Source organism: Vigna unguiculata, chromosome 11, assembly GCF_004118075.2.
Source record: "Vigna unguiculata cultivar IT97K-499-35 chromosome 11, ASM411807v1, whole genome shotgun sequence".
In the NCBI taxonomy this organism is placed as follows: domain Eukaryota; kingdom Viridiplantae; phylum Streptophyta; class Magnoliopsida; order Fabales; family Fabaceae; genus Vigna; species Vigna unguiculata.
In genome coordinates this window covers 8,630,097-8,649,815 of record NC_040289.1, presented here as the reverse complement: position 1 = coordinate 8,649,815, position 19,719 = coordinate 8,630,097, and the positions used below count along the sequence as shown (strand labels likewise).

Here is a 19,719-nt window from a genome sequence, read left to right as displayed (position 1 = left end):
ATTTCAAATTCAAATTTTGTTATCATATTTTTATAAATTTTTGAAATTTAAGATTTTAAATACGAATAATAATAAATATAATAGTAATACTAATAATAACCATAATATTAAAATAAATAATAATAATAATAATAATAATAATAATAATAATAATAATTTGAAAATAATTTATTATGCGGGTAAAAGAAGCACCACATTCATATTTTTAGTTTGTACATAACATCTGAGTTAATGTTATTATTTAAAAAAAAAAATATCCAAACCATCGATACCTTATAAACATTTTCAGATATATTAATATAAGAAAATATTTTATTAGTGACTAACTTTAGAGAAAAAAAGTAATTATACAAATTTAAATACTAATTTATAAATTAAAAATTATTGGAAACTAAAATATTTATAAATTGCTCAAGATAGTCAATTGGTTTCTAAATTAATCACTAACATTAGTTACAAAAAATATTAGTAGTTAAATTTGTATTTAAATTGATCACTAATGAAGTAAATTTAGAGACTATTTTTTTTTTTAGATTGATAGTTAATGTTAGTAACTAATTTAGAAACCAATCTACTATAGTGACAAAATTTAGAAACTAATTTATTACCAATATTTTTAATTTATAAATTAGTATATAAATTGGTCACTATAATGACTAATTATTTTTTGTTATTAAAACTAATTATTAATAAAATTTCTTGTAGTTTATAAATATATAAAACTAAAACTGCAAATCATAAACCAAAATATGTTAACTTTTACAAAATTAATATTCCAAGAAAATATGCCTCCTAAATTTCCCTAAAAATTTATACTAACATTTTCACTACGATTACATAAAATAAAAGAGACTATAAGCTACAACTGACTTAATCTAATCTACTATACATAATAAACAGCCATCGCATATATGTTGTAATCTTAATAAAATAATATAAACTACATATTGTATTATTATAAACTACATTTGACATGTTTCGCTACACTTATACAATATTATTTTATGATATTTAACCTTTGTAGCCTACATATAATACCAAAATTCACCACATAAACTTTATTTAAATAACAATATTTATATACCTTAAGATGCCCTACATACTTAGTTTTCATCCAAATAACATAATAATTTTTCTTTTAGAGTAAAACTCAAAGAAAACATTATTGTCATTACCAAAACGTGAGACATTTATAAGATTTTTTGTAATAACATACACATGTAAAAGTTTATTAAGAATAACTGGTGATTGTGTGCTTGAAAGATTAAATCAGGTTGTTCATGACCAAGTTTCACAACTTCATTGCCATTTAAGGTTTGTTTCTTGTTGAAGTTGGTAATGTCGTTTGTAATATGATGTGTGGCCCCATTGTCTGGGTACCACAAAGGGTCATTGAGCGTGAATGGAGTTCCAAGTATGCATGAATCGTTGTCATATGAGATGGAAAGAGTTAAGACTCAATAACTATAAAAGCTAAATTTTTGTGGTTATACTTATGTCTGCAAACAAGACCGATATGTTTAAGTTTCCCACAAATTTGGCACTAAAGATAGATTGATGTTATTAAATGTGAAGTTTTGATTATTGTTTTGGCAGGAGCCTCTCCGGGACGGTTCAATAATTTAAGAAATCTAAAACAAATTTAAAAGATGAGATTATTTATTTAAAATTTATTTTTTGAGCTTTATTTGATGTAAAAATTAAGGCCTTTAAATATAATTTGATGAAAAAAGTGCCTAGAATATATATCTTAAGAAAAATCTATATCATTGATTTTAATAGAAGCCTTTACTACCAATAAATCTCTCAAATTCGTATCAATATTCTTCTATTGGCTTTGATCATATATATGAGATGGAAAGAGTTAAGACTCAACAACTATAAAAGCTAAATTTTTGTTGTTGTACTTATGCCCGCAATCAAGAGCGATATGTCTAGTCTTCCCACTAATTTGGTACTAAACACGACTGGATAGATTGGTGTTATTAAATGTGAAGTTTCGATTATTGTTTCGGTAAGATGGGGAAGTTCAATAGTTTAAGAAATCTAAAACAAATCTTAAAAAAATGAGGCTTTTTATTTAAAATTTATTTTTTGAGCTTTATTTGATGCAAAAAATAAGGCCTTTGAATATAATTTGATGAAAAAAAGTGCCTAAAACGTATATCCTAAGAAAAATCTACATCATTATTTTTGAATTTCTTAGTCTAACCTTCCGAAACCCTGAATTCCTAGTCTCTTTTTTCTATAATTGGCCAAACCTTAGTCAAACATACTCATCCTCTTTCACTTCCATTAAGCTTCCACATCCATCTTCATGATTCCTCTAATTGAAAGAATTTTACTAGGAATAACTCCTTCTATTAATAAACCGATAAAAGTATATATAATTAAAGTGTAAATTTTTGTATAATTTTTTAAATTTAAATTTTTATAATATTTTTAATTTATTAAAAAAACATAAATTAAGATTCAATTAAGAAAATAGCTTATGGATAATTTTAATGAAAAGTCATTTAATTTGTTATTTTATGTATAAGAAATATAATTATAATTTATCTCACTTTTATTATATTATTATTTATTATATTATATGTTATTCTCTTATCTTTTTGTGTGTCTATTTCTTAATGTCTAAATAATAGTTTAAAGACACTTTCGTAAAAAGCAAACTTGTATTGGTTTTAAACATTCAGAACTTTTAGTACATACGTAAGACAACATCATCAAGTGGACGTGCCGGAGTGGTTATCGGGCATGACTAGAAATCATGTGGGCTTTGCCCGCACAGGTTCGAATCCTGCCGTTCACGTTCTTTTGGATATATCTCAATTTGAGCACTTTTAAATGCTTTTATGTTCTACTCGAATATATTTCAATCAGAGTTGATATTGCACTTCAAAACACTTGTGTTATTTTTAATATATTTCAATCCAAGTTAATATAGTGCTTTTAGACACTTTTCGATATATTTCTATCTAAGTTGATATAGAACTTTTATACGCTTTCGGATACATTTCAATTCGAGTTTATACAGCGTTTTTAGACGCTTTTGGATATATTTCGTTTAAAGTTGATGGTGCTTTTAGATGTTTTCAGCTAATTACAATTGAAGTTGATATAGCACTTTTAGACCCTTTCGCATATATTTTGATTTGAATTTATATGGAACTTTTATACGCTTTCTGATATATTTCAATCTGACTTATAATAACACTTTTAGATGCTTTCAAATATATTTCAATATGAGATTATATGCACTTTTAGATGCTTTCAGATATATTTCAATTTGAGTTGATATAACACTTTTAGACACTTTCAAACATATTTTAGTCAAAGTTGATGTAGCGCTTTTAGGCATTTTTGGATATATTTAAATCCGAGTTTCTATATCACTTTTATACGCTTTTGGATCTTTCAATCCGATTTTATGCTATGAAATTTATGATAAAAGTGGAATTTTGGATGCTCCATGGCATACCAGAGTGGATGCTGGAGGAGAGAGTCTTGCACATTAAAGCAATGACTTATTCTATCAGGAGTTGAGGAATCACACTAGGTTTGGAGTCCTTAGGTTCTAGGAATGAACCTAGATCTAGATAGAAAGAGTACTCCCAAGACATTGAATGATTCGCATAATAACTAAACAAGATGGTAGTGGGGTAGTAGAAGAAGATGAGATGAAATCAATTCATAGCCCCTACTCCACTCAATATATCTAATAACTACTATATATTTTCACTTGCAACTCTCTATCACAAACATAAAACCCAAAAATCAAACTACCAATATACTTGCTAAATCCTTGTGGATACAACACTTGTTGATACTACTACATACTAGTACACTTGTTGGGAAATGGTTGCTGAGAGGTAGTCATCACCTCCAATCTGGTGTTTCACGAAAGAACAAAACATATAAAGATTGATTGTCATTTTGTTAAAGAAAAGTTTTTATCCAAGGATCTTATAACTAAGTTTATCAACTTTAATGAACAACTCACATACAACCTAATTAAATCACTAAGAGGACCTATGATTCAATTTATAAGTTTCAAGCTTGGCCCATATGATCAATATGCATCAAATTGATGGGGAGTGTTGAAATGTAATTTTTTTCTTATATGTGAACCCAACTTTAGGGTTGGGTTATAGGCAAATGAGTTGCCTCTTCTTTGTATCTAGTATGTACTTCAGTAAAAGTTTAACGATGTAAGTTGAATATCGTTCCGGTATATCCAATAAGTCTCACATTGCTTAGGATTCGAGCTCAAGCGCAATTTAAATATTCCTTCCTCCCTCCACCCTCTAAGGCGCATTTTAAGGATAAAACCATGATGGAGCTTCATGCTCCAAAGCAGACAATACCTCGGGAACGTGGTCATTGTTCCTAATGATGACGTCGTATTTTCAGTCGAAACAAATACACTATAGTTTTCTGATGTCATTTATTTAATTGTTTCTTTCAATTATATTCCACACAAAAGACCAAAATATAGCTTGAACTTTTTTTTCATTGTCAAAGGCTTTTGAATTTTTATTTTCTAAGTGAAACATGTTTTCTTAAAATGGTGTACCACAAAAAAGGATCTTATGTTTATCATTTCTATTTTGAATGAAGATTGGTAAATGGCAATAGTTCAGGATATTCTGATGAATAAACTATGGTGGTAATAGGGTGCATTTTAAGTTTTGTCTAAATGTGCCCATATGCTAAAATGGTTATTTTGTGTTCTCTTATTGAAGAGTTAGAGAGCTTGAGCAATTATTTTATGATATTTTTTCTATCAGATGAAAAATTAAATTCTAAGGTACTTTCAAATATATTTTGTAATAGGTTTCTAACTAAATTTGCAAACTTCCCCACTTTTTCATATTAATGGTTTCAAATTTTAAAGAAACTATATATTGAAATAGTGTTTTGTTTGCTTTAGTTAATATTGGCTCTATAGAAATATCAAAGTGGTCGATATTAAATTTTACTTTGTAGTCAATTCAATTTGTATGCATAACTTCTTGGCATTGTCATGGTTTAATGTTGAACAATTTAATCTCCATCTTGACTTGTGACGAAGAAATACTTAATGTATTTGGCTATTACATTAGTGGTACATAAGGTCATAACATTTAAACTTATTTATTAGGGCAACATAGACAATTAAGTGCTAATTTGGAGATTAACACGAGGTCTTTTTCTATGCTTTCTCTGTCAGTCTAGACATTCCTTTATTTTAGTGAAATTGAATTATTGTGAATAATTGTTGTGGGTAACTCGTAAAGTTACTAAATAAATTCTGTACAAGACCATCTACTACATAAACACAAAGTTCATACGATATAAAAGTCGCAAATGATCAATAGAAGGTAAATGTAAAGCAAGAAGATAAACATATGATGTAATATGGCTCAATTGAAGCATGAATGATATTCAATCTACGTCGATACAAAATTAATTATTACATTGCGATTATGAATTAAATTTTCTCTCTTAGTAAACTCTCACTCATCTCACATCTCACTTTGAGAATGCATCAATTGAACTCATAAATCTCAATTACTTACAAATGTTGATATATATTCTCATATGTACAACATAACAACCGTAACTAACTTCCATGGAGTGCACCTAAACAAAAGAAGAACACACGTTAATATGTTTACCTCTTGTTATTTATACATCATAAGGTAGTTTCAACAAAAGCTCTAGTCTTAATAGCCATTATAGTAGTATATGTACTACTAAGACCATCCACCATAGTTAACACAATATGTGTGTCTTCTACGAGATAGTTTGTGGATAATAGATGATCTAGAAAATGTGAGAGTATATTTTAATTTATGAAAAAACATCGAGCCATAACACTTAAAGAATGGAGATAAAGAAGATCTAAAGCCCATACTAGGAGGATGCATGAAGATTTTACCTCCAATTACCTAAATGGACCCAACACTACCTTTGAAGTTGTCAACTCTAGTGTGCATTAAAATGTGTAGAATATGTATAAAAAAGCTTGTAAATGGGTTAAGTAGTCAAGATATTTGGACTTGTATTTAGGTCAAATAGGCTAAGGTATTTAGGCATTGGAGTGGAATATGACATACTAGGGTCAGAGAAGTTTGTCTTAGGTTTCAATTTGAATCATTCAAGCCCATGACGAATCCTAAGCCAACCATGGATTGGAGTAGGCACATGCTTCTCACATTGAACACATGTTCAAAAGTGAAAAGCCTGAGTGGATAAATGACACTTGATCTACTTATTCCACCACAATTTTAAGGATCCCATGGAAAAATTCAATTCGAATTTCCATTCCTTTTTGGCTCTCCAAATTCGGCCACCACTCTTATTAATAAGACTTTCCATTCTTTGTATTTTCAACTTTGAATGAATATTTATTTGATGAAGAAATTTCATCTCAAACTTTTTTTTGAATTTCTTAGTCTAATCTTCCAAAACCTCGAGTTCTTAGTCCCTTTTTTCTATAATTGGTCAAACCTCACTCAAACATACTCATCCTCTTTCACTTCCATTAATTTTCCACATCCATCTTCATGATTCCTCTAATTGAAAGAGTTATACTAGGAACAACTCTTCCATTAATAAACTGATAAGAGTATATATAATTAAAGTGTAAATTTTTGTATATTTTTTAAATTTAAATTTTTATAATATTTTTAATTTATAAAAAACATAAATTAAAATTCAATTAAAAAAATAGCTTATGGATAATTTTAATGAAAAGTCATTTAATTTTTTATTTTATGTATAAGAAATATAATTATAATTTATCTCACTTTTATTATATTATTATTTATTATATTATATGTTATTCTCTTATCTTTTTGTGTGTCTATTTCTTAATGTCTAAATAATAGTTTAAAGACACTTTCGTAAAAAGCAAACTTGTATTGGTTTTAAACATTCAGAACTTTTAGTACATACGTAAGACAACATCATCAAGTGGACGTGCCAGAGTGGTTATCGGGCATGACTAGAAATCATGTGGGCTTTGCCCGCGCAGGTTCGAATCCTGCCGTTCACGTTCTTTTGGATATAAAGATTTTCAATCATTATCCAGACCGTAGAGTGCAAGAAGGTATAAGCATAGTCAGACCAAGAATCTAGAGGTCAAGCTTTCAATCCAAGTTAATATAGTGCTTTTAGACGCTTTTGGATATATTTCGTTTAAAGTTGATGGTGCTTTTAGATGTTTTCAACTAATTACAATTGAAGTTGATATAGCACTTTTAGACCCTTTTGCATATATTTTGATTTGAATTTATATGGAACTTTTAGACGCTTTCTGATATATTTCAATCTGACTTATAATAGCACTTTTAGATGCTTTCAAATATATTTCAATGTGAGATTATATAGCACTTTTAGATGCTTTCATATATATTTCAATTTGAGTTGATATGACACTTTTAGACACTTTCAAATATATTTCAGTCCAAGTTGATGTAGCGCTTTTAGGCATTTTTGGATATATTTCAATTCGAGTTTATATATCACTTTTATACGCTTTTGGATATTTCAATCCAATTTTATACTATGAAATTTATGATAAAAGTGGAATTTTGGATGCTCCATGGCATACCAGAGTGGATGCTGGAGGAGAGAGTCTTGCACATTAAAGCAAGGACTTATTCTATCAGGAGTTGAGGAATCACACTAGGTTTGGAGTCCTTAGGTTCTAGTATATTAGGGATGAACCTAGATCTAGATAGAAAGAGTACTCCCAGGACATTGAATGATTCACATAATATGTAAACAAGATGGTAGTGGGGTAGTAGAAGAAGATGAGATGAAATCAATTCATAGCCCCTACTCCAAACAATATATCTAATAACTACTATATATTTTCACTTGCACTCTCTATCACAAACATAAAACCCAAAAATCAAACTACCAATATACTTGCTAAATCCTTGTGGATACAACACTTGTTGATACTACTACATACTAGTACACTTGCTGGGAAATGGTTGCTAAGAGGTAGTCATCACCTCCAATCTGGTGTTTCATGAAAGAACAAAACATATAAAGATTGATTGTAATTTTGTTAAAGAAAAGTTTTTATCCAAGGATCTTATAACTGAGTTTATCAACTTTAATGAACAACTCACATACAACCTAATTAAATCACTAAGAGGACCTATGATTCAATTTATAAGTTTCAAGCTTGGCCCATATGATCAATATGCATCAAATTGATGGGGAGTGTTGAAATGTAATTTTTTTCTTATATGTGAACCCAACTTTAGGGTTGGGTTATAGGCAAATGAGTTGCCTCTTCTTTGTATCTAGTATGTACATCAGTAAAAGTTTAACGATGTAAGTTGAATATCGTTCCGGTATATCCAATAAGTCTCACATTGCTTAGGATTCGAGCTCAAGCGCAATTTAAAAATTCCTTCCTCCCTCCACCCTCTAAGGTGCATTTTAAGGATAAAACCGTGATGGAGCTTTATGCTCCAAAGCATACAATACCTCGGGAACGTGGTCATTGTTCCTAATGATGACGTCGTATTTGCGGTCGAAACAAATACACTATAGTTTTCTGATGTCATTTATTTAATTGTTTCTTTCAATTATATTCCACACAAAAGACCAAAATATAGCTTGAACTTTTTTTAATCGTCAAAGGCTTTTGAATTTTTATTTTCTAAGTGAAACATGTTTTCTTAAAATGGTGTACCACAAAAAGGGATCTTATGTTTATCATTTCTATTTTGAATGAAGATTGGTAAATGGCAATAGTTCAGGATATTCTAATGAATAAACTATGGTGGTAATAGGGTGCATTTTAAGTTTTGTCTAAATGTGCCCATATGATAAAATGGTTAATTTGTGTTCTCTTATTGAAGAGTTGAGAGCTTATGCAATTATTTTATGATATTTTTTCTATCAGAAGAAAAATTAAATTCTAAGGTACTTTCAAATATATTTTGTAATAGGTTTCTAACTAAATTTGCAAACTTCCCCACTTTTTCATATTAATGGTTTCAAATTTTAAAGAAACTATATATTGAAATAGTGGTTTGTTTGCTTTAGTTAATATTGGCTTTATAGAAATATCAAAGTGGTCGATATTAAATTTTACTTTGTAGTCAATTCAATTTGTATGCATAACTTCTTGGCATTGTCATGGTTTAATGTTGAACAATTTAATCTCCATCTTGACTTGTAACGAAGAAATGCTTAATGTATTTGGCTATTACATTAGTGGTACATAAGGTCATAACATTTAAACTTATTTATTAGGGCAACATAGACAATTAAGTGCTAATTTGGAGATTAACACGAGGTCTTTTTCTATGCTTTCTCTATCAGTCTAGACATTCCTTTATTTTAGTAAAATTGAATTATTGTAAATAGTTGTTGTGGGTAACTCGTAAAAGTTACTAAATAAATTCTGTACAAGACCATCTACTACATATAAACAAAGTTCATACGATATAAAAGTCACAAATGATCAATAGAAGGTAAATGTAAAGCAAGAAGATAAACATATGATGTAATATGGCTCAATTGAAGCATGAATGATATTCAATCTACGTCGATACCAAATTAATTATTACATTGCGATTATGAATTAAATTTTCTCTCTTAGTAAACTCTCATTCATCTCACATCTCGCTTTGAGAATGCATCAATTGAACTCATAAATCTCAATTACTTACAAATGTTGATATATGTTCCCATATGTACAACATAACAATCGTAACTAACTTCCATGGAGTGCACCTTAGACAAAAGAAGAACACACGTTAATATGTTTACCTCTTGTTATTTATACATCACAAGGTAGTTTCAACAAAAGCTCTAGTCTTAATAGCCATTATAGTAGTATATGTACTACTAAGACCATCCACCATAGTTAATACAATATGTGTGTCTTCTACGAGATAGTTTGTGGATAATAGATGATCTAGAAAATGTGAGAGTATATTTTAATTTATGAAAAAACATCGAGCCATAACACTTAAAGAATGGAGATAAAGAAGATCTAAAGCCCATACTAGGAGCATGCATGAAGATTTGACCTCTACTTACCTAAATGGACCCAACACTACCTTTGAAGATATCAACTCTAGTGTGCATTAAAATGTATAGAATATGTATAAAAAAGCTTGTTAATGGGTCAAGTAGTCAAGATATTTGGACTTGTATTTAGGTCAAATAGGATAGGGTATTTAGGCATTGCAGTGGAATATGACATACTAGGGTCAGAGAAGTTTGTCTTAGGTTTCAATTTGAATCATTCAAGCCCATGACGAATCCTAAGCCAACCATGGATTGGAGTAGGCACATGCTTCTCACATTGAACACATGTTCAAAAGTGAAAAGCATGAGTGGACAAATGACACTTCATCTACTTATTCCACCACCATTTTAAGGATCCCATGGAAAAATTCAATTTGAATTTCCATTCCTTTTTGGCTCTCCAAATTCGGCCACCACTCTTATTAATAAGACTTTCCATTATTTGTATTTTCAACTTGGAATGAATATTTATTTGATGAAGAAATTTCATCTCAAACTTGTTTTTGAATTTCTTAGTCTAACCTTTCGAAACCCTGAATTCCTAGTCTCTTTTTTCTATAATTGGCCAAACCTTAGTCAAACATACTCATCCTCTTTCACTTCCATTAAGCTTCCACATCCATCTTCATGATTCCTCTAATTGAAAGAGTTTTACTAGGAATAACTCCTTTTATTAATAAACCGATAAAAGTATATATAATTAAAGTGTAAATTTTTGTATAATTTTTTAAATTTAAATTTTTATAATATTTTTAATTTATTAAAAAAACATAAATTAAGATTCAATTAAGAAAATAGCTTATAGATAATTTTAATGAAAAGTCATTTAATTTGTTATTTTATGTATGAGAAATATAATTATAATTTATCTCACTTTTATTACATTATTATTTATTATATTATAGGTTATTCTCTTATCTTTTTGTGTGTCTATTTCTTAATGTCTAAATAATAGTTTAAAGACACTTTCGTAAAAAGCAAACTTGTATTGGTTTTAAACATTCAGAACTTTTAGTACATACGTAAGACAACGTCATCAAGTGGACGTGCCGGAGTGGTTATCGGGCATGACTAGAAATTATGTGGGCTTCGCCCGCGCAGGTTCGAATCCTGCTGTTTACGTAAAATTTTTTAAGCACAAGTCGAAGAGATGAAAAAGAAGTTACAAGATACTGAGATTTGTGTCCAAAAACACCTCATTTGTGTCACTAAGCCTTCAAGCATATGTAGAAGGATTTTAAAAGGTGGTACATCAAGTGACTTATTTTAGACAAAGTTGTAATTGACAATGGGGTTATTGATGTTTAAGAATTTACTAATGAAAAAAATTAAGATTGGAGTTTATGTGTTATTATGTTTTTTATAAAAAGTAATTGTCGAATTAATTTTTCAACCCGAGCTTATGTGTATTTTTCATTCTGAATTAGTATAATTTTTTTTTGTGTTTTTATCTTATTCACAGATATATCTCAATTTGAGCACTTTAAAACGCTTTTATGTTCTACTCAGATATATTTCAATCTGAGTTGATATTGCATTTCAAAACGGTTGTGTTATTTTTAATATATTTCTATCTAAGTTAATATAGTGCTCTTAGACGCTTTTGGATATATTTCAATCTAAGTTGATATAGAACTTTTATACGCTTTCGGATATATTTCAATCCGAGTTTATGTATCACTTTTATATGCTTTTGGATATTTCAATCCGATTTTATGCGATGAAATTTATGATAAAAGAGGAATTTTATTGAAATAACAATGTGTCTTGTTAAAACCTTGCCTGACAAAACCCAACTTAGGAAACAATCGGGATTAAGGAAAAAATGTACTTATTTTTTCATATCTCATGTATAGACCAAGATTAATATGGATATTATCATCATTATGGTTCGTATATAAAATATTGCCTCCTCCAAGAGGTCTTGTCGAGTTCTACTAGAGTCATGTTATTGGGTTCATAAGTTAAGCATAATGACTTCTCTTTGGTTGATGATTGAGGAGTACAATGGCATCTCCACAAAATATTGGTAATTTCTTCAACCCAAAGTCCTTTAGCTAAATCGAGCTTCTTCTTGAGCTCGTTTAATATAACCTTATTAGCTGCTTCTATTTGTCAATTGGTTTGATGGTGCTCTATTGAGGAAAGTCAGTGCTTATATCGAGTTGTAGCAAAAATTGCTTAAACACCTTATCGATAAATTGTTGACCATTATTAGTAACAACAAATTGTCGCATAACATGTTAACATATGATATTTTTCAAAAACAAAAATTGTACTTGTGAGTAGTGATAATTGTCAATGGCTTTGCCTCTATCCATTTAGAAAAATAATCAATGACTGCCATTAAAAATTTTGCTTGACCCTTAGCTAGTGGAAATGATTTTAATATGTTCAACCTTAGGTAGTGAATTTTCATGGTTTGAGAATTGTATGTAATTCTTCTAATGGAAGAATGTGCAAAAGGTAAAATTTCTGACATTCTTAACACTTCTCAATGAACTTTTGGGCATCCATATATTTAATGTAGGCCAATAATATCCTGCACTGATGATTTTGGTAGCCATACACCAAGCACTTGAGTTCATTCCACACATTTCTTGGAGTAGTTTGGCTAGGACATGTTGAGCTTGAACCTCATTCAAACATTTAAGAAATGGGGAAGAAAAACCTCATTGGAAAAACTCATTGTGGAAAAGCTTAATAAGAGGCTTGTATTTGTATCTTCCATGTCTCAATTAAATCATCTAGCAAAACATCATTGGGTTAAGTAATCAATAATAGGTGTCATCCAATTATAGTCATGCTTATGTAGAACACTTTTATGATCCCAACTTTATGTAATTTAGGTTTCTTGATATAGGGCCTAATGCTACCAGGGTTTTTCGTACTGGCGAGCTTGGAGAGGACATTAACTTGGACATTGCATTCTCGTGATACATGAAGGATGTCAAATGCATCAAATTATTTGATAAGGTTCATAGCCATGTGATAATACCATTGCAACTATGGCTCTTTTATTTCAAATTTGGCTGGTGATAAGTTATGAATCTCTTTGGCACTTCAATTGTTTGACATCAAACTCTTTGACATCAAACCATTGCAACAATTAAAGCTTCATATTTCACAAGATTATTGGATGTGGCTCCATCATATTTGCTAATAGTAATAATGATTCATTTAGTAACAAGGACCTCTACTATATCTAGAGTGAAGGGATGAAAATCATCTAAATAAGCTTTCAAGGCATCATTCGGTTGTTGCATTGAAATTTCTCAAATATGAAAGGTATGGAAGTTCCTACCACTCTAGTAGTTATGGAAGGTCCTGCCACTCTGGTAGGCCCCTACCAATTTTTCTAATGGTCGGTGTTAATAGTTGTTTGAAGTACTTCGAAGTCACGATCTTCCTGAGTATCACAATTTTCTCAATTGGTGGACATATATTGATTGATCCTTGATGATTCTCATCAGATACTGGATTTTTCTGACGAGACTTGGGATCTTTTCGTACTGAGGATGGTACATAACTTGTACTAATCTGCTCTCATCTTTTTGTTGGGGGAGTTTCCCTTATGGAGTAAGCAGTACTATTCGTTGTTTCTGTTTGGCAAAGGTCTCATTACTTCAACTTGTGTGTTTTGTCCACTTTGGTGGTGTAATTTGAGTTGTTTGAGACTCAACAACTCGTACAGACTGTGGGGAGTGCCATCTAATCCTCAACCATAAGATGGATATTTTTTGTGGAGGTTATCAAGCTTTTAGTTTAGAGCCTCAATTTCCTAGTGGTGTTGTGCCTTTATTTGTTCTATACAAGTTTCCAAATCTCTATAACTTTTTTACTATATTTCTTGCATTCCTTCTACCACATGTTGGAGATTTTTCTCATTTTTTTAGGATCATCCCCATATGGTTGTTAATGGTATTGATAATATGAGAATTCATACTTGGTACCAAGGATGTTGATTTGTGTGTTTGGCTTCAATTTAGTACCATAGAAAGAGCTTTACTTAACCCTATAGTGAGTGCCAAATGTTCTAATTGAATTTCACCAAGACATCTATAAGTGGATTGCGAGCTTTTAAGAGTAGAGTTGTTTTCATACGTGAAGATCAACTTCAAACTCTAAAGAGAAACAAAAGAAACATCTACCTGCAAAAGACTCTTTGAGGCACAAGTTAATAAGAGTTTAAACTATTTGTATAATGTATGAGTAATATTGAATGAGAGAATTGAGAATGAGAGTTGAGTGACTACTCCCTGTGAAAATATGTTGTATTTATAGGCCTTTTATACCTAAGAATTATCAATATTGAATAATTTGTTTGGATATCAATAATATATTATTTATTTAGTAATTTTGTACATAATGGGCTAAATGTCAGGCTATATACAAGTTTTAATACTTGCACAATTATTTTTCCTTTCAAAAAACTAGAGACACCTTCTAACAAGTCCACGTCATGCTTGGACTTAAGTCGGGTAAAGTCATCCTAAGTCCACTTAAGGTATGATCAATATGAGCCTATGTTAGACAAAGTTGAGGCAGACCCACATCAAGCTGAATTAGGCCAAGACGAAGTTGAACCATGTCGATAAGGCCCAAGTTGACTTGAAATGCGTTAGGCCTATGATAGGACAAGTTTGAAAAGACCCACATTAGGCCAAGTCATCAATGTGACATAAGCTTCAAAGTGACTCATCTTGGCCAAACACAAGGAACGAATATTCCCTACATCATAGAATAATCATATAAATATTTGTGAAGTACCATGTTTGCTGCATATCATTTGAGCATGTCAATGCTTATTATACCTAAAAGTAAGACTATCTAATGCTATATCGTTTGACAAACGAAACACTTGTACCTTTCATGATCTGTTGTTTGAACAAAAATTGCATCTTATAAACAAAAATATGACCATATTTTATGCTTTCTTATTCTTACCATTTAATCAAAATCATGGATTTTGGGCTTTTCCCTAACACAGTTCTAAGGCTTTCAAAAAACATATAATCTCAAAACATATGAAAGTGCAAGAGATATCAAAGCATTTGCTTACTGGAATATCAAAATTGGAGATGTATATATGAATTTGAATGAAAATGGTATAAGTAGTTTTAAATTACCCTAATATCTTTTTATTCAAAAAAAATAAAACACATTTATTGTCATTGTTGAATTTGCCTATCCTAATTTCTTGTATTATATAATACCTCCTAGGTTTCTTGATGATGAAGCCATACTTTGTTCTATAATTTAATACATAGTGTAAGTGAATGACTTCATTTTATCTTTAATATTTGGTAAAGAAAAAGCTCATTTAAGTTCAAACACACATTGCGAATAAGATGAAGACCAAGAAATTCGAGGTGAATGGTTCATGTTGAAGGCTTTTAATGAAATTAAATGTTTAAGGATTAATAGTCATAAACTTAAATTGAAAGTTACTCACTACATGAAAAGTAAATTTTAATGTCATTTATCTACCAGCAGTTTTACTAAAATGTCGTTATATTTAAAAAATTAAAAAATTATTAAATATTTGTAGTCGAATTAAAACCAACAGGGTGTGCTAACATAATTTTTGTTGATAGTTATATTTTAGTAATTGGTAAACTCATTCGCGCGCTTCCATTGTAATTGTTCATAGAGTTGATTCTTTTTTTTTTCCGCCACTTATCTTATGCTATCTTCTCTTTCTTGGAAGCTATTTTCTCTCTACCGAAGAATTCTTGTAAATCATTTTATTCTCATGCAATTTTCTTTTTGGAAGTATTTTTCCCCTTTTCATAACTTGATTTTCTCTTCAAATTCAACTATGAACCCTAATTTTATTCATTGATACATGTTTTGGAATTGGTTTAGAGGCAAAGCTCAATCAACTTGTATCCCCTACTACATTACCAATGACTTTTCTATCGGTACTTTTGGAAATCCAGGTTTACTCTAATATATGTCAATAATGATCTATTAAATTTGTGGTACATTGCTTATTTTTATATAGTTGAAACACTTGATTAGGAAACAAATCAGGAAGAAGACCCTGAAAGCAAAGACAATTTAGAGATTATAAAAGAGAAGTATGATACAAATCCAAAATTAGGCTAGGACACAAGTAAAGAGAGTGAACCCAATCATCAGAAGGAAACCCAAATGGATAGGCCAAAATATGAAAAAAGAAACCAACATGGCTTAGAGGATATCAACTCTAATTTGTTTTCCTTTATTTTACATTCTGTTTTGAATTCAGTTTTATACGTGTCATGTGATTCGTGTACCACGACAACAACTTTAGTGTGTTATTTGTATCGAAATGGTGAATGGAAATGGGACGAGAATTAAAAATTTGAAATTCCTTCTTTCTTGTGGAGTTTGCTCTTACTCGAAAAGAGCATTTTAACCATCCCTATTAAAGTATGTATCTATTGCTAGTAAAAAGGTTATTAAATTCTTGGTTGCAACGTTATGGAATAATACTTAAACCTTTTTGCATTGATTATTTTGTATGTGGGCACATAATTGAATTACGAATATGTTTATGCATTCTCATAGAATTCTTTTGTATTGGCACTAGGAATCACTATTAATAGAAGCTTTTGTTAGATTTTCTCGTCAGTCAATGTTTGATGGTTATGATATTCTGGCAAATATTTACATAGACCAATTATCTCACAATGTTCAATTTGGTACAATTTGTTTAATGTTAACATAATTAAATGTGATTGAAAGATATCATATATATGTGTATGTGTGTGTGTATCGAATTCTTGAGTCAAGAGGCCTTGAGGAAGATAGAGTAACAAATGGAGGAAAGATTCAACCAACACATAGGAATTATGGAGCAATGTTTCATGGAACAACTTCAACAATAACAACAAATACAAAGAACACTTGAAGAAAAGCTTCGGTCCATGTAGCAGTAGAACATGGAATTACTCACTCAAGCTCCAACAGGACAGTGTGTGAGCACAAAAGGCTCATGCTCTAGTGTAGATCATACTGACTACACAAGTCAATATGAGTTATTGGTTGATGAAGACCCCCCACGCATAGTGGCCATAGGACGACAACTTCAAGGCGGGGAGACTATCCATGGTGTTCCTCTATTTCCCTAATACGCGCATGTCATGATGATTGATGAAGTTCGAGATCCCCATGCTTAAGTTCCTGTACCAACTTCAGAAATCCAATTTTTTGGGGAGGCTTTAGGCACATTTATAGCTTAGCCTAAAGCATTGATCATGCCATACTTTAGTCCACCAAAGGTATTATGACATCATATTCTTAGTAGTTCAATCTTAAAATTTATAAAGCTTTTGACGCCAAACCTTTCTAAATCTTTATTTCAGTCCACCCATCCTGAAAAACAGTCGATCCAACGTCCACGTGTTATATGTGAAGATGATGAAATGGCAAAAGCAGAAGATGATCCTCTAGGAAAGCTACTTTTGAAATTACACAAGTTGAAAAGAGGACCAGTAGAGCTAGAGCGGGAGTTAAGAGTATTTGGCCTTCATTTCCATGTCCCATTGTACATTAACCTGAATTATGCACTAGAGATCATTACAGGAGACAAGATGTTGAATATTTCAATCATACAACTATGATGCATGTAAGACTTTTTATTGTATTTCATATTTAAAACTTGGAATTGGTACCTTTTAATTTATACCTAATTGTCTTCTTGTTGGTACATGGACAAAGTCATTGTGAACCAAGGTCGATCTTCCATCTATGGATTTGTTGAACCTCAAACCATTCAACCTTCGGGAAAATCACATGACCACATCAAACTTTATTTGCAAACATGGATGAATGAGTCAAATAAAGAGATCTACTTTGCACCATACATTGATGGGTAGGTGGTTTTGCTTGTAATATTTTATGAAGTATTATTAATTATTTCGGCTAAGTACTTGTGATTGATGATAGGTTCCTTTGGCAACTATTGGTCATCATTCCAAGACAATGCACGATTGTATTGTTTTGTTCATGTCATAAGAAGATTCCACTTACTTTAAAAAACATGTTACAAGAGTAAGTATTACTTTTTTCCATATCATCTACTCTATTATATTAAAACTAACCTATGTATCTACTTAGTTATATTAAAACTAACATATGTTTTATGTTTCCAAAATTTCATTAGAATTTTGGGTAAGCCTAGAGGCCAACAACTTAAAGTATTATATCAAAATGTTGGAACTCATTCATTTTAAAGTTATTAATTTTCGCATGTCACCTTATGACTTTGATATGTGATTATTTTATTTCTAATGTTTAGTGTAACAAGCAAGAAGATTCATGGGAATGTGGCAATTATGTCATGTCTTGGATAAGAACAATCATTCGAGCTGCAATTAAAGATGGTTGTATAGAGGTAGTAATATATATATATATATATATATATTGCATATTATAAATCATTTCAAACTTTAAAGAATGATATTCATACATAACGAAATTGTATTACTTTTTCAGCGGTTCAAGAATTCATCACCTTTACTAGATGACATTATTCAGACACTAAGACAAGAATGGGCAGCATATCTATTGGAAAGATGAAGTTGATACCACCAAAATTAGAACTTTTTTCAAAAACTTTGTTGGACAAAAATGTCATGATGAAACTTTTAGTTTGGTGTTATTTGTATTAGTTTAGAATACTTAAGTGTTATTAGATATAACTGTAAGTCCAAAAATGTGCTACAAATATTATGGAATTGTTTTGGGATTTTTCTAATTTTTCGAGTGTGGGAATGTTGTAAATACAACATTGTTTGATGTTGATGTTTGGTAGTACGTTGACAGACTTCAAAAGATGTCGGGCAAAGTAAACCCTGACGTCATTCAACGTCTGGCAAGACACTATCAGACGTCAAATAATGCTTTTTTTGGCACCATCTAGCGCGAAAATTGACGTCTGTTGGCTTTAGTCCCAACGTTGGATAACGTCGGACTCTCCTAACCCCAACGTCATTTGATGTCTGCTTTGCTTTCTGGCATTATTTTGACGTCATCCAATACGACGTTAGTGTTTAGACAAATGTCAAAGATAAATAATATCGAATATTAAAAGTTTTTTTTGTTAATGCATCCATGATTTATCTTTTATATGTCATAATACAAAATAATTTGTACTTGTGATATCACAAAATAATTTTTAATATTCTTATCTAGTTATAATTCCGTGCATCGATGAGTTTGAGCGAACAATTGTAGCCTATGTGATATCCAACTAAATTAGTTATATATCTATATTTACAAGTTCATTATTTTTCGTACTTTAAATAAATAATACATGTTTTGATAGATTGGTATTGCTCCTGTAAATAGTGATGCATGTTTTGATATCATATACTTATTTTCAAATAATGCGATTTTATCGGAAGAAAAAATGTTGTGTAAAAAATACAACAACTTTTTGAAATTTAGTTTTAAATGGTTTTGTAATATATATATATATATATATATATATATATATATATATATATATATATATATATATATATATAAAACATATATAACAATATATAAAGGGGATTCCCCTTTTTGTGTCCACTTTTAAAAATACCGATTTTACCCTTTAAATATAATAATTTATTAAATTTTTAAAAATTGACTTTTACTTTTACAAACTTCTTATAAAATCAGACGTCTCTGTTT

General features: G+C 30.2%; 3 non-coding genes across 3 annotated transcripts; all 3 read left to right on the top strand.

Annotated features, from left to right (window-relative positions):
- The first annotated feature begins 2,730 nt into the window (after positions 1-2,730).
- Positions 2,731-2,812, top strand: TRNAS-AGA. Its single transcript has one exon. It is a non-coding gene; the product is annotated as a tRNA-Ser (tRNA).
- Positions 2,813-6,960: 4,148 nt separating this feature from the next.
- TRNAS-AGA lies at positions 6,961-7,042 on the top strand. The gene has a single exon. It is a non-coding gene; the product is annotated as a tRNA-Ser (tRNA).
- Positions 7,043-11,090: 4,048 nt separating this feature from the next.
- Positions 11,091-11,172, top strand: TRNAS-AGA. The gene has a single exon. It is a non-coding gene; the product is annotated as a tRNA-Ser (tRNA).
- Positions 11,173-19,719: the final 8,547 nt, after the last annotated feature.